At 41.5% G+C, this 24407-nt stretch overlaps 1 protein-coding gene across 5 annotated transcripts in view; it reads right to left on the reverse strand.

Moving 5' to 3' along the window:
• Positions 1-24407, reverse strand: part of GRIA3 (glutamate ionotropic receptor AMPA type subunit 3) — a 127013-nt gene that overhangs the window by 95485 nt on the left and 7121 nt on the right. The gene's annotated exons all lie outside the window — the stretch shown is intronic.

Here is a 24407-nt window from a genome sequence, read left to right on the forward strand (position 1 = left end):
CTGGAGCCTGGGAACCCCGGGCCCGGTTCCTCTCAGTCTCTCTTTAGGGTGTGCTCTGTACCCCAGTCTCACACTGTCCGTGTTCTGTGGGAACGCCGGGCCCGGCTCTGCCCCATCTCTCCCCAGGGCTGTGCTCCGTGCCCGGCACGGTCACACGCCGCTGCTGTCGGGAACCCCGGGCACGCCGTTCAATCGCCCTTCAGGGTGTGCTCTGTACCCCCGACCTTACACTGTACCTGCTGTCGGGAACCCCGGGCACGCCGTTCAAAGCCCCTTTAGGGTGTGCTCCGTGCTGTGTCACCCTTCCCCTGTTCTGTGGGAACCCCGGGCCCGGCTCTCCCCAGACTCTCTCTGGCTGCGCTCCGTGCCCCGCACACCGCACTGTCACACCGGCCCTGCTGTTCGGGAACCCCGAGCCTGGTTCTCCTCAGTGTCTCTTCAGGGTGTGCTCCGTGCCGGGTTTTTTAACACTGTCCCTGTTATTTGGGAACCCGGGGCCCGGCTCTCCCCAGCTCTCTCTATAACTCTCTCCGTGCCCTCGGCCCCACGCTGTTAACACTGCCCCTCTTTTTGGATTTGCTTTTGCTTGCTTGGGCGACAAGATTCTTTTTTTCTTTCCCCACCTTTTTCTCCGGACTCCAGAGAGATCCTTCAGGGTTTTTTGTTTGCCTTTGTTTGGGTTTGTTTGTTTGTTTTCCCGTCCCCGAACTGTTCAGGCCGGTTTTTGTGTTTTCCGCTCCCGGGAGCCCAGCGCACAGCGGGGCCGCAGGAGGGACCGGCCCGAAGGAGGGACACCAACACCTGCAGAGAGGCCAGAAATGTTCCCTTCCCTGAGACCGGCTCCATCCCTGCCTCACAGCCCTGCTGGCCTTCGGGGTTTGCAATTTCAATATCGAGCATTTATTCACTTATCATCCTTTCCTGTGCCTGGCGTGCACCCTTTGTTTGGTTAATAAACAGAAGGGGGGTTTTCACTTTTACCCCCTGGTATTAATTCCTCTCATTGGCAAACTTCCTTCTCTTTAGATTAAACGCTAATTCCAGGGCGTTTTCTCCTAAAATTTGCCTCAAAACCAAGACATCCATGAAACGCTTTTGCAAAACACTGCATATTTAACTTTGTAAAAAGCAAAGTAATTACTAGGAAGGAAGACATGGCTTCTACACAGAAAAGTACAGCACTGCTACTTCTGAAATACCATCACATTTTCCACCATAAATGCTACCATTCAGGAACATTAAAAACTGTTAAAGTAATTTTAAAAAGGATTCTCCACAATATCGGCTCATTGACACAGCATCACAGACAACATCTAAAATCAGCAGCCAGGTGTGAAAATCTGATTTTCTTCCTGGAGCTCTACATGCAAAAACTAGAAATGCTGTTAAGGAATTTCTTCAAGTATTTAAGCCACTGTAACAGGACATGACCAGCTGTGGATACCAGCAGCAAACAACAGCTGGTGAGATACAGAAAGGAAGTAAGAGGTGGTAATTTCTGAAAGGAAAGTTTGCAGAGGTTCTCAACCACAGAAAAGAAAATATTTAAAAGAAGGTATAATACAGTAAGAATTTATTCCCAGAGGCATGACTGAGGAATTAAACACACTGTTTAAAAAGGCATTTTGTAAAACTACATACCAGCAGGATATAAAGCAGAAAAGCTACCATAAAAAATTATCTGCTGAAGTAACAAATAAAAAGCATTAACTTACAGGTGGAAAAAAGGGAAAAACAAAAATTACATTAGAAAGTCTGGCAGTCTCCAAATAATTTAAATGGTGTGTAAACTCTCTAGTTCCACGGGAATAATCAGTGAAGTGGGATCAATGGAGCCGAGTGCACCCACATACAATGAGCCTGTACCTCACAGATCAAATTTCTTTTATGTATAAATTAATGGCATTGTTTTTATGTAGATTCTGTACTGCAGAGAAAAGCAAGTATTCCAGGAATCATCCCTTCTTGCAATGTAACAAACATATTCTCAAAGATCTGATTCTAAAAACCGAGAATATTTCAAGCAATCCTGGATTTCTTTCCAGGTGTAAGACTCAGGAATACTTCTGAACCGTGACTCAACTGAATTAAAGTGTATTTTCATAGCAGATTGTGCTCGTTTATGCAAAGAGCCCATCCTCACCAGCCCATCCTTAGCTGGTGAGTGATGTGAGACAAAAGCAGCCTGGGAACAACCTGAGGGAGCAGCACCTTCTCCCGGACGGGATGGAGCCGCTGCTCGCAGGGAGGCCAGAGCTCTCCTTTCATCCTCCCAGTGTTTCCAACTATTTCTCGTCCTGGAGGATCACCAAAAATACCTTCTAACAAATGCAACGACCTGCCCACTCTTATTTCTCCTGGTTCAGGTCTGTATTCACAGCAGATTTTAAAGATTAACCCTTTGATAGACTGTCTTCTATTAGTAGTTTATTATTCCTTATTATCTATTTTGCATGCACTGTAGGATGCCAGCTGAGTTTTACCAGCCTATTTAAAAGGCAAATAAACCTTAGTTTTTATAAGGAAAAGCTAAAAGGCCAATTATCTTGGTCCTGAATATTCATTTGCATTTTTGAACTAAGTTTTGTTAAAATTTTGTAGCATTAGGTCTTCCACAGTTTGTGACCTCATCTCCTCTGTGATCAGACAAACAGAATATCCCTGAACCCACAGTCATATTGTTACTTGTTTTCCAAAAAACAAATGTGTAATTACATTCATTTTAATTACACTATTATTCTAACATCACTGAGCCACGAGAAAAATTATAAAAGGCTAACTAAGCCTTAGCCTTAAGCTGTTTTTACAAACCACTTTCTACTGACAGTCAGAACAATCTTCCTGGTTTTGTAAGAATTTTGGTATTTTTCCTTAATTAATCACAGTTGATTTATGAGGTTTTTTCCTATTTGAAAAATACAGATGGTCAACCACATACTTTTGTTTAAGAGATTATTTGGACAAGTCCTAGTTCAACCTCATTCCTCAAGAAAAAAAGCAATTTTTTTTGCTGCGCTATGAAACTCTTAATTACATGGATGCACATCTGTTTCCAAGGACAGCACATAACCAAGTTGCTTTATAACCTGATCTGAAAAAGTTGCAATGTCCACAAGTGAGGGAGAGAGGTCCTGAGCAGCAGTTATCCAATGAGAGATCAGGATTAGCCATTATTTTGGCATTAGATGCAGGGTGAGTGTTTACTAATGGAGATTTAACACTGGTCTTGTGCTCACAGTGAGCTGCCACACGCCATTGTGTCCAGGAGGGGATGTGATGTTGTGACAGAAGTCTGTGAATTCTCAAGCATGTCAAGAGAAGATAAGAAACTTTCAGGCCATGACAGACTGGTGTTTCCTGCCAAGGAAGAAAAATGCTCAGAGGCAGAGTGATAACAGTGGTAAGCAGAATTTACGTTAAAAAAAAAAAAATAAAAATCCCCCAAAATAAAAAAAGCCACCACCACCAAACCAAAAAACCAAAACCAAACCAACCAACCAAAATGCAACTACTGAAGCTATATAAATAGAAGTCTTAGTTTCCATCCTGAATAGCAGCTGAGCCATCCTAAGCATCAGTGTTCCCAAGGAACCCAGACGTCTGTTCTACTTGCGCTTCCATCCCCCCTCCAGTCAAATCAGGCCCACCACTGAAACTTGCTAAGATTAACCAGATGAGGTCTTTTTTTGCACTCAGATCCCAGGAAGGCTCCAGGCCAGAATCTCAGAAGACGCCCCACTTCACACAAGTTATTAGACATTTTATGTATTTTTAAAATTTATTTTTGCTTTCTAATGGTATTTAGTTTCTCTATGTTTTAGTGACTGTGAGTATTCCTGACACAACAAGGTTGTATAAGACCTGACATTTCAACTGTCTATTGCCTAAAAGCTAAAGTCAAAACTTCTCTGACACCTTTTTTTTTTTTCCGCTTCCAGTTCTTACTATAAACAACTGAAGCGTTACTAGGAACATTTACAAGTAGATTTGAATTTTGTTTGTTTAAAGAAAAGATGTATAAACCTAACAAAAGAGATATATTAATGGTGGATCATAATACATGTTTTTCCACTGGATGCTATCATCAGTGACTGAATCGTCAAAGTCAGGAGGATCCTCCCAGGTGTGGCAGCCAAGGTACTTCTGCCCTGAATGCCAAAGCCTGGCTGTTCTGGAGTCAGGGGTTACAGTACCTCAGACAGTATTCCTCCTTCATTACTCTTTTTATGAGCGAGTCATTTCTCTACATTTGTTCATATCAATTCCTTACAAAGTAGGTGTGATGAGATGAGCCCGTGTCACGGGGCACTGTCACCTGTCCCAGTGACACTGCCACAGCTTTTTGGGAAGAAGGTGCTGCAGGAGCTCGTCTCAGCTGACATTATCCCATGTTGCCTCCTCAGTTCGGTGTGCTGGGCTCTCCTCAGCTGTGAAATCATTTTATTCCCTCCACTTTCTTCTGCCAATTGTCTTGGATTCCAGACAACTCTCACTGCCAGCTTCAGCCAACAGACTAATGGGACTACTTTATAATGGAATAATATGCAGCCTATCTCAGAGCAGTTGCCATTTTCTAGGGCTCCATCCTGACCTCCTTGTTGCAATAAAGCAAGGGTTACCATTAACATTACATATTACAGTGAGGATACAGACTTACTCTTAGAGAGACAGACAATGCCTCTACTGCTTTCTTTTGCTTTCATTTTAATACACAGGATGAAAAGTAACAACTCTCTCTACCTTGAGCCCTGAGGAGATCAGCACAGCAGTGCTTCTGAATGCAGAATGAGCTACTTTCAGGGGGCTCCAGGCAATCAGACTTGAGATCTTCCTTTAAAGACAAGCCCATCATATTAAAAATTTTAAATGAAGTGAACTGCATTTACCTATAGCAAATAAAACCATCTTTTGCATTTTAATTAGGATATTGAATTCTGTCATGAAGAAAATATTGTTTAAAATTCAGGTGAGAAAAGATGCGTTTCTGAAAGCAGCTATTCCTTGAATAGTTAACAGTGAAAATTCCTGGGAGCAGGAGGGAACCAAGGAAGCTACAATTTGAAAATGGATACAAATCTTCCTGAGATACTGGCTTTAACAAGACTGCTCATCCCACCTAGAAAAAGATATGTCCTCACAAACAAAAAAATATCCCCTGAAAACAAAAAACCCAACCCTAAACCTCACAGCAGAGCACAAAAAAACCATAATTTACTCTTGTTACTTCATTTATGGCATCAGTTTTCTCAATGATGAAATTGCAATGTTTTATCTAGTTCTTTTTATAAAGAACTACTCGCCTTGCTTTGTTCTGTCTAATGTCTTCAAATAGACACACTTACTTCAGTTTGCATTTCTTTTTAGGAGAGCAAATAAAATAAAAACAGCATGTTCAGGCAGCAGGAGGGGGATATTATTAAATTGCAAATTAAAGGCATAAGGATTAATCCATTCATATTTTACAAACCATTTACTGGAAAGCAAAACACGTGTTCAGATCCAAGCAGCCTTGAACACTCTCTGGTCATGATCCTGTTCAAGATTACTTTGGTCACCATTTCACAACTCTATCACACACTGTTAAAGGACTCTGTATTTCTTGTCTGCTTTTCAAGATGACTTTGGAGCCCGGATCACAATTACAGTTCCTTGGTGCTGGGTCTGTACAAATCCATCACCCCAACCTTGGCTTCTTCCAGTGTGCCCAACTACTTATGACATACTTGACTCTTTAGACTTTAAACATTTCGGCTTTTATATGTACCACTGTGGTCAAATAAAATCCCAGCAACGTACATGAATTTGTTGTGTGCAGGACCTTCTCCTCACAATGAAAGGTTTGTGTGAATTTTCTGAACATATGAAGAATGCTCAGAAAGGCCCAGACCCCCAAACCAGGCTGCTGGGCTGGAACAGTGCTGGTGGGAACACCAGGGCACCAAGCCTCATACATGCCACCATGGGGTATCTGTCCACTAGCACAGCTTCAGTCAGATAAAACCAAACCAGAATAAAAACCTCTCTGGCCCAAACTGCCAATTTGGGATGGCAATTAAAGCTTTGGTATTTAAAGAACTAGTTAATATGTTGAAAATGCAAATAAAAAGGGCAATTTTGAGTACCAAATTCAAGACAGGCTGAACATAACCTTGATTTTACAGAGAAAGCTGTGCTTAACATTCTGAAAACTGTAGTCTGAGCAGGTACTGCAGGTAGCCTGAGCAGCTTGGAACAGGCAGTGCTACTTTTGTCTTGCTATTTTCTACTCACTTCTGTTTAGCTCCCAAGCTGCTCCCCAACTTAAGACTGTGTAGAGTCTGAACTACCTCTTTTCAGGTTACTGGCTAGGAAAAAAGCACTAAATATCTAAATATCTTTTTTTTCCTGTAAAATCTTCTTAAAACTCAAGCACAAAATGAGTCTTTTGTCCCACAAACCTACCAAATTATAATGCATGGTTTTCTTAAAAAAAAATAAAAAGAAAGAAAGAAAAATCACTTGCCATTCAGAATCTCTGTAATTATGACACATTTCTGATGGTGGAAGAAACTAAGGAGTCAATCCTGCCAGTTTTCAGGAGTGACAGCCTCCTCTCAGTAACAAAATATGAAAGGATTTTGTTTACCTGGGATCCCTATACACACTGATTTTTTTCAAATGTACCATTGATGCTGAGTACTATTAGAACATTCCTTTTGGAAGGCTGTGAGTCAGATAACCATGACTCATTTTGAAGTATAAACCATTTGAGTTTGAAAGAAATAAAACGGGTTTAAACTTAAAATGGATTAAAGGTGAGAGAAGATATAAATGTGTCATAAAAATCAACTGATCTGTTTTAAAAAACGTGTTAGGTACTTAAGGACTATACTTAGATATGTGCTGATCAGAATACTACATTTTCCTGCTTGTGTCTTTACAAGATGGAGTTCAAGCTCTCAGACCAGGCACCACAGATACAGCCAAGCTTTCTATTCTTAAACCCATCCTGGTAATTCACCATCTTCTGCTGCTAACAGAACACTTTCCATCCTGATCCCACCATCCTCACAAGCTGCTCACAAGAAGCATTTCTTTTAAAGGAAAGACATTAAATACATACCACGCAGTTTTAAACAAAGAGCTTTTAGAAAGAAGACTTTGTAACACTGCTGCAGAAGTAAAATTTAAATGCTGTGGGTTGGTTTATGTTATTTGTGATCTCCTCTGCTTTCTGCCTATGGAGATCCTGACACCAGAGTAGATGCTTGCAGGAGAAGCACAAGAGGCACAGTTAAACTCACTGCTGGAGAGAAATGGAAAGGCACCAGTATCTGCTGCAGAGATGTTTCTGCTCAGCTACTCCAGGATAATCAATGCCTTGCCAACAGCAGCAGTATGTGCAATGCCAACACTGCTCCTGATTGCAGCTCCACCATCCTGGATGCTTAAGGTTTATGGCACAGGCCTCCCTCAGGTTCAGAGTGTGTTAGACCTAATGGGTGGATGTAAAGCAGTTCACTGAGCTCTGCCCTTGGTGAAAGCCTCAGCCAATCCTATACACATAACCATAGCTCCTTTCTCCAGGAACCATGGCAGATGAGCTAACACCTGAGAGGGAGCCAGAGGACCTGTCAAAGCTTTCTGAAGGAGAGTCTAAATATATTCACTGCAAACAACGATCATTTGCGTTCTTCACATCCAATATCTAACTCCTGCTTCGTGACTAATCTCTACAGAAGCACGGACAGTGTGCATGCAACACAAATATGTAACACTCACTCAAGTGAAATAACTTGTTTCCATCTGTTGCACCACTTGAAATGCCTATAATTTAAAATCGTATGTCATGCCTGATTGCTCTGATCACTTTGGATTGTAACGGCATCTCTTATTTTCTGAAGCAGTTTTTCTAAAAATGTTGGTGGAAGGAAAGTATGAAATCCCCTGTTCTTTAAAAACAATTGTCCAGTTATAACATACTAGAAAATTTAGAAGCCATTTATTTACATGCAGGCAATATATATTCTAATAATATGCATATTCTAATAAACACAGTAACACAAATGTTTCTGTAAGTATAGTCAAAGTAATAAGAATTCCACAAGCCATTAAGCACTCTGCCTTGGAACAAAAAGACACGTTCAAAAAAGTGTTTTTAGTATGAACTTGACAGGATGTGGTAGAGCAGGGAGAACCCACTTCACTATTGTTACCTTCTTCAGAGATGGTCTATCTTAACAACACTTTAAACAACAGGCTAAGGGAAAGCCAGAGCTTTGTGGTATGAAGAAAAAAGTAAATCATACCCATCAGAAAAGGACAGCATTTTGTAGCTGAGGATGTTAGGCAGCACACAGGGTTGAATCAAGGAGCAGCAGCTGAAGGCAATGCTGTGCCTCAGAGCCACGAATCAGCAGCTGCCATCTCCAGCACTCCAGTACTCTGAAGGGATTTCTTATATCCCTGGAACATCTCAGTGTGGAGAAAGTAAAAAGGCAGAGGCATATTATTAAATGTATGCTTGTTCAGCAGATCCTTCCCTAAGTGATTTCAGAAGTTGACTTCATTCCGGGCCACTGTGGTGAGAGGCAATAAATCAAAACAAGGCTCTGGCAGTGTGATGAAAGATGAGCTGAGTCTGCTGAGGTGGTGCCATTTATAGGCCTCTGGGGATATATCAGAGGATGAGAAAGACGAGGCAGAGTGGCCGACACACCTGAAGCCCTGAGCTGGATAAAATTCACCAGGAGGTGAAGGTCACCATGAAGGTTGCCCAAGGAGACCGGGGATGTGAACACCAGAACAGCAGCTGTGCAAGCAGCCTCCAGCTCTGGAGGGTTTCCAGTTGGCTCTGTGTTTGCATAACACAGTGCTGGCTGACAGACAGCCCAGTTTACCCAAAGCAACAGTCCCTCACACCTTCCTGGAGGCTCTGCAATGGTATTCCAGCAAGTACCATCACTGCAAGTACATCTTGGACCAGTGCACTGGATTTCACATTTCTGTATCTCCTCCCCTGCTCTACTCAAAGGTCATGGGGCTGTGCAATTCTCACCCTTGTGTTCCAATTGCATATCAGTCTGAGAGGCTTCAGATCAGTAAATGCAGAAGCAGAAACAGTGTCTATGAAAACTAGCGTCAGGAGCCAGGGAAATGATTTGAAGATGCTCCTTAGGGGTCCAATAAAGCATCCACCAGTACCACTGGAGAAGTTCACATGACATTCAGTGAAAGCTCGACCAGAACTGAGACAGCTATTCACACTGCAAGTGCAGTGGCATTACTACAGTAATTCCACATCAACATCCCAACTGCCCTTACAAAAACACCCTCCCATCTATTTTCATTGACATTATTTCCATCTGCCTTAGCCCTCAGATTTCTTCTTGCTACCAGCCTCCTGGACCTTCATGATCATATCTGACAGTAATACATAGACCAGTACTCTCAGCTAAGCCAGTGCCTTATTTACAGGGAACAACAAGAGTATTATTCTGTATAAATTATGCATAATCACTATTTATCAAGCTGGGTTAATTGGCACATAACAAAAGAGTTGTCTGGTGCACAGCTGAATAATGTGGAAGCCAAAATTGATGGAAATGGTACAGCAAAAGCTGATTGTGAAAGAAAAGTCACATTGATACATGTTGACTCTTAACTGACTGCTGCCTTTTAAGAGGGGGAAGGGGAGGCCAAGAGAGACAGACCTACTTTGGAATTATTTGTTCATCTCAGAGGGTTTGGACACAGTGTCATAGCTTTAAATACTGGTTTAAAGTCTGCTCTCAGCCACCTGCATTGTGAAATGTTAACTTGGTGCACCTGCAATTTTTGTGCTCCAGGAGATGCTGCTACATTCATAAGCAGAGAACAATCTCATTAATCATCAGCAACAGCATGAGACTGTGGTCTGCAGGGGTATGAGTGATGCTGACAGAGAAGCAGGGCTCTTCCCACATCTTCACTTGACAGACGAGAGCTAACTGCCCCATCGTCAGGCCAGACTAGCAGCCTTTGGTTCTGGGACCAAGAGATCCCACAAGTCCTGAGCAGAATGCCAGGTGTGGCATGAGACAGTGGCAGTGTGGGGCAGACTTGACTCTCTAGAGCACACACCCCTGAAGAACCACAGCTCAGTAACCTTGCTCTGCATGCACAGAAGGCTTTACTCAATGTCCCACATCCCAAAGCTGTGTGCACAAATTTAAGAACATGCTTTGGCATTTTGATGGACAGACACGGGCTGAGGCATGTGTCAGCTCAAGACCAAATCAGAGCTGAGGGTCCAATGACAATGGAGCTCACTCTGGAGGGCCCTTCCTGAGGCATTACAATCCAGCTCTACCAGGGTTTGTCAGATGATTTAGTCTCATTTACACCATTACACTTCCACACTTCCTTGGTCTCTTCTCTACTAGCACTTAGTAAAATCTCTCCTAGCAGTGAAACACCTGCAAATCCATGTCTTCAAAGTACAGCCCTTCCTTCCTCTCCCTCTCTCACTTACTAGGAGAGTTAACAGAAAATGAGAAGATTCCTGTAACTTCCATTCCTGTGAGTTAGAAATTCTTTTATTCACAAACATCGTGCAGGCCAGAAAATGCTCCTGTGATCTTATCATGTTTGTCATCTCATCAGCATGAGTATAAATGGATGTAGAACCACAGATATTTAAAAAAAAAAAATCTGAATTACGTTATTGCCATTTACAGCTCCTCCCTACTGGAAATGTGGTTAGCAAACATTAGCTTTCTTCTGAAAATATTCTGACACTTTATTAGAAGTACAAAAAAAAAATATCATTCTCTCTGAATATTTTTTTGAATAAAGAATCACTAAACCTGCTAACAACTTGCTTGTATACACCAATAAATTCCAAGCATCCTGTAAAACTACTGAGTAAAGAAGGGAGACGAAAAAAGGAGCAGGGGAAGTCCAAAACAATGTTGCTGCAACACTCTCCAAGCCTTTTCTGATTTTGGGAACAAGAAGGTTAATCCTTATGGCAGAAAGTAAGCAGGAATTTCTAAAGAGCAATGCACTGTGGATTCTTCCCTCAGCTAGACACTTCAATTCTCAATCAGTCTTTGACAAACCATTAGGAATTATCACATCCAGGGGATATCTTTTCAGCCAAGGAACAAGCAGATGAGTCTCACTGCTGTCTGAAACACAACTGTGCAACACCCAAATCAGTACAGAGCTGGGGGACAGTCTCAAAAGGGCTGTGTGTATCTCCAGGACAGGAGGTCTGACATCCAATTTACCAAACAGCTCAACTGCAGCACTTGGGATGACAGACAGCAATAAATTTCTCTGCCTTAGGGCAATTTCCCACAGGGCTGTAGCATGCCTCAGGCTCTGCAGTGAGCTGCAGCATGAGCTCTTTCCAGAAGACCATCCCCACCCTGAAGGCCTCTCCCCACTGCTGCTTCTCCCTTGCCTCAGCACCACTGTTCTGGGAGCTCAGCCACGGAACAAAACTGTGCTAAGGCCAGGAAGGATCTTGGTGAGAGGTGAGAGTGGGGACAGTCACTGCCAGCTCTGGGTGACATTGCCAGGCTGGGCAGCCCTGATCCACTACAGGCACAGACAGGCATGGGAGGAACCATTGCATGAACTCAATGAACTCCATTAATTTTTCAGCTGCCTTTCAAAAAAAGCTTTTAAAAGATCAGCTTGCTATGCACAACAGAATAGGAACTGATATGTAACTACAGTTAGACTGGAGATAATGCCTTACTTTAATTTAAATGTACCCATGTCCTACCAAATAAAAGCTTTTTAAATTTCTGCTTTACTAATTTCTTATAAAGTAAGAATCACAACCTCTTCCAGGTTTTACAGATTAATGATTCTGAATTTTAACCTGAAAATTGCACTGCCAATTTCAAAGAGAATTTAAAACATTTGTCTCTCGTTAGAACCCATGTAATAGTCAAGGGAAGCATTCACATCATTCAGCAAAAAGCAGCTCATCACAAAGGTTGCAAACCAGGAAACATCTCTTTCTCTGCATCTCACACAAATGCATCACATGTAATTCTGTGCTGCCTAAGCAGCAGACAACACAAAGGGCTATGATAATGTGCCCTGATATTTGATTAAACTGATGCATTGCAGGAGGTGATGTTGGGCTACTGCTACTGAATTTTCCTACTCTGATTCTCAAACCAACTCCCTGACAGGGTCAAGCTCTTAGAAGTGTCCCACCAGCAGACTATTTCTGGACTTGAAAATTTTGTTGGTCTTAAATAGATTTATTTGTTGAACTCAAGTAGTAAAGCTTTTCAGATAGATTAATGGACTAAGTGAAGTGTCTCTCCAGAGTATACTAGGAGGCTTAAGAGACCTCATTTTCTAAGAAATGTCAGCTATAGGCGCAGAAGACTTCTTTGTACTCTGATTTTCTCCATGTATTTTCCATTTGCACGAGCCAGTCCAAGCCCTCCTTCCCACTGGCAATGTTATCAGTGAGACAATACCTTTCTATAACAAAAAATAGCACAGAAACTTGCATAAGAAAAATGAATTTGATAACAATAGAATGACTTTCTCATAATAATTTAATAAGATGAAGACAGGAAGATTTAAATCCTCCAGAAGAGCTGCATAAAAGGGATTGATGAATTCATCAGCTCTTCCAAGCTTCCCAAAGAAGCCCAGACAATATTTCTTACCTCCTGTTCTACAGATATCACCTATAAAAGAAAAGCAGGCATTCAAGCCCCTCTATTGTGCTATTCTTTGCCTCTGGGGCTAAACTCACTGTTGAATCTGCTGTAAGTAAATATGACACATTTAAAAATATTCTGATTTGTTTCTAATCTTTCTCATTAGAATAATACACTTGCAATGCTCTTTCTGGTTAGGATCATGGTCCTGAACCCTGAAGTTACTGTATGGACATACAGATGCTGACCTTTATGGTTTTCTGCCACACCACAAAAAGTCTGCAACAACGTGCCAGAAATGCAAACACAGGCTATGCCAGTTTTAGTTAAGCACTGTCAGTATATTTCAGTATTTCAAAAAGTCCTGAGACCTACAGAAACCATATCAAACAAACTAAATTATGAACTCCATGGACTGAAAAATCATGGACTGCTCAAAATTTTTTATGGATTTAGCAGTATACTTCTACATACAGTTCTTTCTCTTTTCTTGTCACTGGCTAAATAAAAAGAAGACAAAGTGATGGGACTAACAAACACAGGAATGCAATCCTGCAACAAGTCAGCAATTGCTGCCACTTACAAAAATGAGGGAAAAAAAAGAAGAAATGTATTTCCCCCTCTGGTTGACTACTATGTAGGTGCTATGAGTAAGAACAGCAGGAAATAATTTTACACATAGTATATATAATTCATAAATTTACCCTGTCTCCTTAAGCACAAAATCCTTTGGGATTTTATTGTTTTAATCTATGTTTGACAGCAATATTTAATTCCATCCAAATTATCAGGTCATGCAAGGATTCACTGGTAGCCAGTTGATAGGAGCCTCCTCTTCACTCTGGAGGAATCAAAACGAAACTACACTGAATCTGTCCTCTTACTTTGTTGAGGTACTGTAGGAACAGAAAGAGAGACTGACAGTAACAGGATGATTTAGTAGCCATAAATACATGGGCTAAACACTAGTTCCAAATTATTCAATTTCTGTTCTTTAGAAGAAACCTTTCCTTGCCACAAAATCTACCCATGATACAGTAATTGAAGACAATTTGCTGAGACAGTACCAGCAAACACACCAATGTTATCCCCCAGAAGTATTTTCAAGCCATTTCACATCTTAGAAAGAAGTGCAATTTAACTCTCAGCTCCAGATCCTTTTTCAAATTGTGGCTTCCCTTCACACACTTGGTCCTATTCTTTCTCTCTCCCAACACTGAATGGATGACTCTGGAAAGACATTTCAAGTGAAAAACTTGGGCTTGTGATTAACGAGATCTGAAAAATAACCACTTATTTAAGCTAAGCATGTTCTCATTCTCCTGAAAGACAACACAACTCACCCCAGCTGACACCTAACAGAGATTACACAGATTGCCTCTTGCAATGGACATCGCTACTCACACAGAACAAAGCTACAGCCTGAATTAGATACCCACACAGCATTTTATCCAGCTGAGCAGACTGTTGAAAGTGAAGTTTGGACATTAGGGTGCTCAGTGTCAACATCCAAGTTCTCCAACAAGGTGTTAATACCCTTAAGGATAAGAGCACAGAACACTGAAGAACAATAAATAAGGTGTTTTAGCTACAGGCCCTATACAAGCGCCTCTCAAATTACATTATCACCCTTTCTTATTTCTTCCTCTGCCATTCTTTTCTCAAGAGCCCAGATAACCATCACAGGTAATCTTTATCACCACAACTGATCGTATCTTTAAAACACAAGCAGGACAGAAGCAGTCATATTGCAGCTCCACAGAAGAATGAGGCAATTCTTCTTAGGAAGGACACCTTTCCTTAGGATGCACAGGAAATTTTCCTCCTTGAAGCGAACTGTAGAAATGCCACAGTTTTCCATAATTAAAAAAAGAAAAGAAGGAGAGATTCATCACTGTGTATTTCTTCACCCTCAAGCTGTCCTTTCTGCCGAGGAAGCCTGAAAGGCAGAGGTGTCTAGCAAAAATACCTGCTTCTCACCTCCCAAGGCGGCTTTGTGAGTAACTGCACACTGCAGCCGAGCGGTGAACTCCCAGCCATGCTGTAATTAGAGGTAAGGGGAGCACCTACTGTTTGCATTTGCAGTCTGTCTGCTTCATGAGCAGCAGGAGCAAGTCCAGCCATCACACTGCTCGGCTTGCGCTGCTCTGATGCATCGTTTCAGCAGGGGAACAATTAAGCAGAGCCATTCACGGCTGAAGAGACCACTAAATTTTGCCAAGTGCAGTCGCTAATGTTTTATCCTTGCTACTGTCTCTTGTCAGCCACTGCACCACACAAATTATCAACAGAATCCATCTCGCTGTGACAGCGTGGGCATGGGGGTGTCTGCTCTCCCATGAACACGGAGGATTTTATTCTGCTAACTCATCCACTTATAGAGACACTGAGCATATCCTGTCTCATAGGAGGAGATTACATTTTTGGAGAAAGAATTTTAGAATAAAACATCATCAATTAAAGTGGTGGTATTAGAACAGCTTCACTGCAGAGGCCGAGACAAAGGAAAAGCAAGCAGAAGGAAGCAGGCAGATAAAAAGTGGCTTGCTAGGATCTGAAAAACCAATGATAGGAGATGCTCAAATGAAGCTTCTTCTCTGTTACAAATTTTGCAGATTAAAAATAAATCTCCGACTATGAAGGAAAAGAAAGGAAGGACGAGAGAAAAAATTATTTTCCTATCCAAGAAATTGGTAGTTCATGCTGTGAAAAACCTGGAATTATGGTAAAAAATATTCCACTTGAAAGCTATCACGAGTAATGCAAGCTGAGGAAGAATATGACCCTTTGGCAACCGAGCAACAGACAAATTCATAGCAGATCTCTAAACAGGATATTGCCAAAAAGAGCTGCTAAATATCATTTTAAGAATCATAGTGCCATAGATCTGTTTCCATGAGGCATGGAAGTCAATCTACTCAAGCTGGAGCAGCTTGGACTGAGGTATTGAATGAAACTTTAAATGCAATTATTTAATAAACTGTCTACAATTGCAAACACAATTTAAAACACACCCTAGCATTTTACAGTTACTTCTGTCACCACTGTGTACTACTGAAGTTATGTTCATTGTACTAATTAGTTCAGGTAAATGTAGAGAAAGTCTGCTCTCAGGACAACAGCTGGAGGCATTGGTGTTATTTCAGACATAAACAAAGCACAAGTAAAACTGAAATAAAAATGCTCTAAACACTTATATCTATTTTCAGTCACTCATGACTACATAGTAAGACAATTTTCAAGCACAATACTTAAAAATCTATCTAATCTTCATTTAATGACCACACTTTGAAAGTATGAATCCTTCAAATACACCACAACGTATCAATGAGATTCTCTAAAATGTGAGAGAGGCTTTTATTTCAACTTTTGGGGTTCTAACTCATTCAGTTAGAAGAACAGATTGTTCCAGAGCCCACAGGCCATGTGCTGACCTTGTCTCCAGTGAGTCCCACAGCAGAAGACATTGTGATGGAATGACCCAGGCAACTGGGATACACACCATTAAGTAAGTGACAGAATGAAGAATGGAAAACTTTTGAGGGTAACTGTAGACAAACACAATCACTGCATCAATGCATTTTTTTAAATTAAAAAAAAATGAGAAAGATGAAGATATTTATTTTGAAACCAGAAGGCTGCTACTGTATGCCTTCAAACAGGGCTTGTCGCAAAGCTTTATTTAATTTTAAAACAAAACTGTGGTAATAGAGTACACTTAAATATTCTGTTTTCTATCTCTAACTTCTAAGAAGTCCTTTACTCTTTTAATAAAAACAAGATGTTCTTCACCTCCACAGCAGCAGATTATTTAAACCAGTTAGTACTCACTGGAGTTTTGCTGTGTCGTCTCATTTCAATATAAACTTGTCAGCTGGTTGTTTCTAACAAAGGTACTTTAATTAATTTTCAGAGTCTGATGCTCCATTCTGAATTCCTTCAAGTAACTTTTAATACTTTTGAATTAGGGTAAGAAAAGTCAATGCAGATGCTGCCTGCAAGGACATATAATTCAGTGTATCATTTCATAACCCAGCTGTCAACAGAGACAACATTTCTATAATCCATGTATTGTATGCGTGCCAGTATGAGATGAATAGTCCTGTAACTATAATCAATACTGTTCATTCAAACAACTGGCAGCAGCATTTCAGACAACTGGCAATTTCATCAGTTTCACTGGGCTGCCCAAAAATAAACAGCTTGAGAAGGATGAATGATCTCTGTGGTTATCTATAAATAATACTAATCTCAGTCATTTGTTTCAGGGGGTTCATCACTGGGAGCTGCAGAAGTCTCATATCAGTGCAGGAGGCAAGGCAGCCTTCAAGAAGCTAAAGAAATGCTGATGAATTTTACTGCTGGTTTTTCATTTACACAGTTCTGGTATTCCCATCCAGGCTCCACATACAGCCGCAGGATCCCTCCAGTGCCTCAGCAGCTCCAGTTTTGCAGGAAACTCACACCATCTCAAGGACTGGTAAATACCTCAAAAGCCAAACTAGATTCACAGAAAACTCCAGTGATCTGAGCAAACCCAGCTTGGGTAGTGACTTACACTAATGTCACTTCAAAGGAAACGTGAAGCTCGGGGTTTTAAGTACTCCAGTGTGAAAGTTGCCCACAAACAGCTCCATGTGAGTGAGAGTGAGCCAAGGCTGATGGGCGCGAGGTGAACCCAGGCAGACAGGGAACAGAAGGCGCCATTCACAGGCCTGTTCACTGTCTCTGCAAAGTGAAATAGCTCTTTTTAAAAAATTATCCTCCTATCTATAAAAGCAAAGCAGGAACAGAGAACAGAGGAAAAGGAATAAGAACAGCTGACTAAAGGGAAAAACCACATCCCTGTGGAGCACAGATCCCAAAGAGAGCTTCCAAAGCCCCGAAGTGAAAAAGATCCAGCTGCTGTTGGATGTAGGGAGTCTCTCCCTGGCAGCGGCAGCCTTGCAGGGCTGTGGCAAGTACTGCAGCACCACTGCTGCCCAGCATGAGACCCTGCACACTGGTGGGTTACCAGCCCTGGGCTGAGGCACGAATCTCCTGTTCCTGCAGGAAAATCTCCTAAGCACCAGGAATTCTTACTAGGCTTTTTTACCCTATTTCACTGCAAGTATGACAAGATACCTGGTGTGTGCTCCAGGGAAAACAAGAGGAAAGATCAGTTCTCCCAAGCACCTCGAGGCTGGCACTCCTTGGCTTCCAGGCAGGATTTGTGGTGCCATGAGCCACCACTGCAGAGAGCTCAATTCACCACCGGACTGCAGCAATTCTTTTCTGCAGGTATCATGAATGGGAGCCAAGGCTCAGCTCCTTCATATGGACTGTAAAGCTCCAAAGAAACTCCAGCAGACGAGCTCTGCAGAAGGGCCCAAGCCCTCTGAACACAGCCTGAGCAGGAAGCAACAGCACATCTGTGTGCACCCCTGTAATGGAACTGCCACTGCACCAAGCTTCAAAAGTCACTGTTCCATCAACATCCAAAATCACTTTTCAGTCTTAAAGCCTGTTGCTTAGAAAAATTATATCCTGGCAATTAAAATAATGTTCAGCTTGTAGCATTACCCAGTTTATAAGCTTATTGCTGGTTTAATGACAATCAGCACACCCAGCCAAACTAAGCCAACATTGCAGTGGGATGTTTTCGGCATAACTGCCAACAGCAGAAAGATTAATGGCACCAACCTCTCTGAAAAGAGAACACTCACCATAGACAAACAGGGGAACCTCACAACCTCTGAACCTCTGAACCTCTGAGGCTGTGGCTGTTTTAAAATGAAAGCCCTGATTTTATTGTTAAAGTAAAATTGTCTGCAGGACACTCATAAAGAAAAGCCAGCTTTTAAGAATGGGTGTATTTATCAAGCTGCACATCTTTATTGCTTTGATCATCAATATTTTAAAGTTACTACTTTTTATTCTATATTGCCAATAAATCTCTGCACACTGTAACTGTAATCATCATAGCACAACATGATCCACTTCTCCTGGAGATTTAAAGTTGGACTCAGTCACAAAAAGCCACCCAAACTAGGTAGGAGGACGGCTAAACCGGTAAAATAGTCTCTCAGTTTCAGGTAAATGGTGAGTTAGCAGCATGCCCTGTTATTAACCTGAAGTTCATAATGAGAGCTCAAGTGAACAGTTCTCAGTGGACACAGGCCTTTGTAGGGAGCTGCACTCCTGCAGTTGGCACTAATTGATCCTTTTGCTGGCAGGCTCAGTGGAAAAGGCAGCAGCAGGAACCGCAGGCCCTTCTCTGTCATGCAGAACAAAGTCACAGTCCTGATTATCCAGGAGGTTTGATCTTAATGCTCCACACTTCTACAGCTTCTTTCATCCATGAATGAGGCAGGCAGGATGGCAGGGGAGACTATCAAAATACTTCTGCCCTTCTCTACACCCATTTTGCAGAAAAAGGTCTCCTGCCTGTCTTTGGAGTTTCTAGACACTGTTTCACGTGTACTCCATGCACATTCAGTTGCAGAGGTGAAATTTCTGAGAAACTGAAATGATTAATATCTCATACACAGCTTTGCCCAGGCTTCTTGAAAACACAATTAAATTTTATTTTAATTCCCCTATAGAGAATATTGCTGCAAACTGAAATCAACCCAGTATATACAAGAAATAGACTGGGCTGATATAATCAGTTTTAGAGACAACATAGTAGAAAGTAGAATTTTGTCCAGAAAGATGCCATTTTAAAATTCATGTGGAGATACTGACTAAGGCAGACTATTCCAGAGCAGCAGATTCTGGAATCAATTAACAAAACAATTCTTATTAACACAGAGAATCTCCAGACAGTACCAAGGAAGCATAGAGTCTTTGCAGAAAAGCCCGCAAGGAAAATATACTTTAATACCAAATTGTATCCTCCAGCGTCTGCATGGATTGCCTCAAATCTCAGATGCATCTGATGTGAAACAGGGGCTAGCACTGCAGAACAACACAATAAGAATTTAAGACAGGAAGTGCAGATAATTTATCTAAATAAAGCTTCCAGGAGAGTAACTGATTTGTGTTGATGCTGATCCAAGCTGGAAACTGACCAGGATGCAGGAGTCAGCAGCATCACTATCCACAGTAGGTTCCCTATCTATGAAAACAACAGCGTGGTTTTACACATGAAAAGAAATTAAAATGTTAGCTTGATGCTTCTGTAAAAGACCCTGTTCTACTAGGGACCTGTTCTTGAATGATCTCTAGAATGACTCAGAAGAAGGAGCAATGTTTTTCAGTCAAGATCATCACTATTCATGCAAGCACCTAAGAGACACAAGGAGTTAAATTTCACAGAACAGTCTCCAGCCTTTAATGTTACACAGCCTCTATTCATAAAAGAATTGCAAAATAAAACATAAACTGATGCAGAGAAAAGCAGTGAAAGCTTCACAGCTACAAAAAATATACCTGTAGTTGGGAAAGGGGGAGAAAAAGGAAATCTGAAAGTAGACATAGTATAAGTGACTTCAGCTAAAAGCAGGGTCAGCACTTTCCACTGGAGACTATTTGATTTACACTATTTTGTTTCAATTGAAAAACGAAATCTTTCCTTGGCAGATTCTGCTCTACACAGGCTATTACAGATACTTCTGAGATACCCAGCATCATTTATAAAGGGACACTTATTACTGCGGAACGTGATCATTTTGCTAAATTTTCCAAAGTTCCAGAATGAAACAGTGTGCAATGCAGCACAAGGGTGTATTCAGTTAGTTGCTGAAGTCCAGAGTCTGGACAACCTGCACAGCCCTGGAGGAAAGGTGTGCTACTGATGAAGATGTTCAGGGTGACCCCTGAAGAACTCATGGGCTGTCCTGGACCCACATTCCCTACTCAGAGCCAGGAATGCCCCAGGAGGGGCCACTCTGCTTTTAGCCTTTACTGACTCCACAGAGCTATTCCAAATCTACCCTGGTGTAAATCACATCAGAGGAAGACCCCATCATGTGCCTTGACTACTCCTATTTATTTACAGAGAGTTTTTTCCCTTTTCTTTCGAGGGTAGAACAACAAACATCAGTGGTCACTGCAGACATGCATAATCCATTATTGCCACTCCCAATTCCTTTTTGTGTTATACAGAACAAACTGTCAGTAAAACACACCTGATGCACATGAACACACTTCTTTGAAACAGAACACTGCAGTTGTAGGAACCTTCACATTTACTACCCTCTGCATGCAGTAAAGCTACACTGATCCATGTTTCAAAGCAGCTTCTGCACCTGGAGTGCCAAACTGGAGCAGTGGAAAACATCAGGAGGGTTAACTACTCTCATTTTGATCCATTTTGGGCTTATCTCACTGCCTCTCCAGGTAATAAGGTAAATTGCCTGTAGATGGTGTGGAAAGACATGCTATACATACTTTGACAAAAGTTATCTATCCATAAAATCCATCACAATCAGTTTGAACTATATACCTGAAAAAAGCAGAATTTCTTCCAAATCACACACAATTTTATATTTGCATCTGTAATCTATATGTTGTTACAAAAATTGGACAGAACAGGTGCTTTTACACTGAAAAAGGCAGATCCATGCCTGCAGAAACACCCTTATAACTTGGATAAGTTTCACCAAATTGTTTCAACCACGGGAAAAAAGTGCACAAAACAGAAATTATAATTTCCAAAACAAAACATTTGACTTCAACTCAAGCTGAGTAATTTTTTTTTTTTTTTAGATCTGAAACTATGAAAAAAAGCTTTTATTTTTAATTTTCTCATTTTCTGGTTGATCCCAATTTAAATCTTTAAAACCTTTTTGGAACTACACCTGAACCAAAAGATTAGCAAGTCACATAGCTCCCATCATTTCCCATCATGATATTCTGGGATACACAATTAGCTTCTGGGATGCACAGAACAGTGGGATAATGGTTCTGTAGAGGAAGTAGGTCTGAGCTGGCCAAGGCATTCAATATAAATATATAAAAACTATCATTAGTCATGAGAATCACTCTGCTGACATGGCTGAAATAGGAAAGAAATAGGATTAGCTGGCACATTATGATCATGTACCTTTTTTCTCTTCAGCCCTATTTTCTATTCATCAAGAAGTCATCAGCAAATAGGCACAAAAAGCAATGTTTTAAAAAAGAAATTCAGAGTTGGATAGTAGGTATTATGCAAAGTGCTCATTCAGCATTTCCTTAGGTCCAAGTGCTTTTCACATATTCCACAACAGCACTGAAGCCACTCTGGAGATGCTACTTGACCACTGCACAAACACTCCAGAGAAAGATGGGTGAGTACATTAAACTTGCTAGACAATTTAGAATCCCCCAAACAGTTTTGATTCAATCCAAGGTTAGAGCTGGGGTCAGTCCTTTGCAAATCAATAGACACTAATTAGCTCTCATCTAACTGCTGGAAAAAAGAAAGAATGCATGAACCTGAGTTTTCTGACCAGCAGACTTAATTTGAATTCTAACTTGGTGACACAAGTGGTAAAGTCTAAGAAGACAAAACCTCTGAGACTGGTAAAATCAGTGTTTCACCATGCTCTCCTGTAGAACGACCACAAAAAGTTCATCACCTGAAAAAAACTAGCTATTACTGCTTCTCTGCAAGCCATCCTCCCCCTGCAGCTCCCCCACAGCAGAAAACACAAATGGCCCCAAGGACAATCACCAATATGTTTTGGGGAATTTAGCATGCACAGCAGAGTACAAAGACAAATCAAGATGTGTGTCAGGACGCAGCAACCCTGTGATCCACAAGACCTGATGCACATGCACTAAGTGGGCTGCAGCATCCATCTCAGCCTCAGATCTCTGAAATGGAAATGAGACAAAGAAACCAGGGGAGGCAGCAGCCCCTGACATGCACTGCTGTACATCTCCTGGGAAAGCCAGCAGCTGGGAGATGCTGATTACAGCACACTGTACACATCTCACTGGGAGAAACCAACAGACAGCAGCACTCCTAGTGAAGACAGCTCTTTCCCCCATCACTCAAATAAGCAGTCACACTGTGGGCTCAGGTAGGTAAGAATTTGGCATGTGCTGTGCTGCAGCGGTATGGACCACACCTACTATAAAGACCCAAAGAGCACAGGGGACAAAAAACTTTTCAGTATTAAATTTCTTTTGTCTCCAACAGCTTGGCTTATTTCAGGTGAAGAGCTGAGAATTCCTCCTTAGCCAAGTGACAGATGGGCTTGCTGTACAGCTGTGACACACGTTCTCCCAGGTCCATCAGTGGGAATGAACATCTTCTTACAGCAAGGACAGCAAATTTGTAATTGCCAACTTCAATTCATCTTTCGACAGGATCAAAAGGAGGCTGGATTTTGGTGGGTGGTGGGGGGTTTCTTTTTTGTTTTTTCATTTTGTCGGTTGTTTTTTGGTTTAGGGTTTGCTTTCTTAGGAAGTGGAAGAAGTGATCAGTAAATCCAAGAAGGTGCTGTTAGCCTAAGCTCTCCAAGTTTTTTTACCTCTGAGACAGAGGTAAATTTTACTACCCTTGTATAAGCGATAGCAAAACCATGCTACCAAAAGGACAAATCAACTTACTCCAAATTCTGCTATGAGGCACCAGAAGATTCCACCATTTCCCAAGTTCAGTCCCTGTACCAGAGAGGCCAGGCCCAAAAGCTTGATGCTTGATGTGATACTACCACCCGTAGTGAACTCAGCAAGCACCATTCCACACATCAGCCCAGGAGAACGACGTGTGAAAATAAGGAAATATACACAAAATGAGTGACTATGCACAAGACTATATATCATCAGACACCAGCTATCCCTTAACCAGATAGCTAAATAATTTCAAAGAAAGTCCTTTTACTAAAAAAGTCTCAAGCTATTGAAGCACCCATACAGCCCTGCATACTTTTAAAATTCTTTACCAGAATTCTAAACATTACATTTGAATAAACTCCAGCAAATATCAGCCCAACACAAGGGCAGGATCAAGTATTCAAGGCCAATTGCTCAAGTTATAAAACTTGAAACATGAAAGCAAACATGCAAATTGCACTTGAAACAAACCAAGCAAAAAAACTTTCAGTGTATCTGAAACATCCTGCCAAATAATAACATGCAAGTGACCAGACAGGTCACTCCATTCCAGCGGAAGAGTGCTCACCTGGGCTATTATCCCTTCCAGGAGAACAATTCACCCTTTCTACCAGTGCCTGGGTGAGTTATCCACAGCACCGTGTCCCTGCAGACAGATCCTCAAGCACTAAGGGCTTCTGTGCCTCCTGTGGGGTGTGTGTGTGAGGGCTGCACGTTGCCACTTGCTATTTTACAAACATTTAGGATGATAAAACAGATCCAGAGCTTCAGACACCATGGGGAGGACATGCAGGAATGACTGATCAGTGGATTCATGGACTTAACTCGTTCCAACATTCACTCTTGCTCTTTACACAGAAACCCTATCACCTGGTTCTCTCTTGCTCTGTGCATGTACCACAGTTTCACCACCAACAGTTACATCTTTGTGAGGTCAATTGAAAGGGCGCTCACTGCCTTTGAATATTTCACACATTGCTGTGCACTAATAAAATGAACTCTGCATTCTGTGTCTGGGGATACAGACATATCTTCAAACTTCCCCACAGAGTCAGGCTGGAGGGTGTATTACTGTCCAGCTGCAATGACTACAAACAGCAGAACAGGAGTGTCTGCTCTGGAGCCTCCATCAAATGATTGCACATGAAAACTCAAAGATGGTTTCAAATTTGATGTTTCAAAGGCATCTGACATTCTGCAGATCAACAATAATATAAA

The sequence above is a fragment of the Sylvia atricapilla genome, chromosome 21 (genome assembly GCF_009819655.1).
Source record: "Sylvia atricapilla isolate bSylAtr1 chromosome 21, bSylAtr1.pri, whole genome shotgun sequence".
Taxonomy (NCBI): domain Eukaryota; kingdom Metazoa; phylum Chordata; class Aves; order Passeriformes; family Sylviidae; genus Sylvia; species Sylvia atricapilla.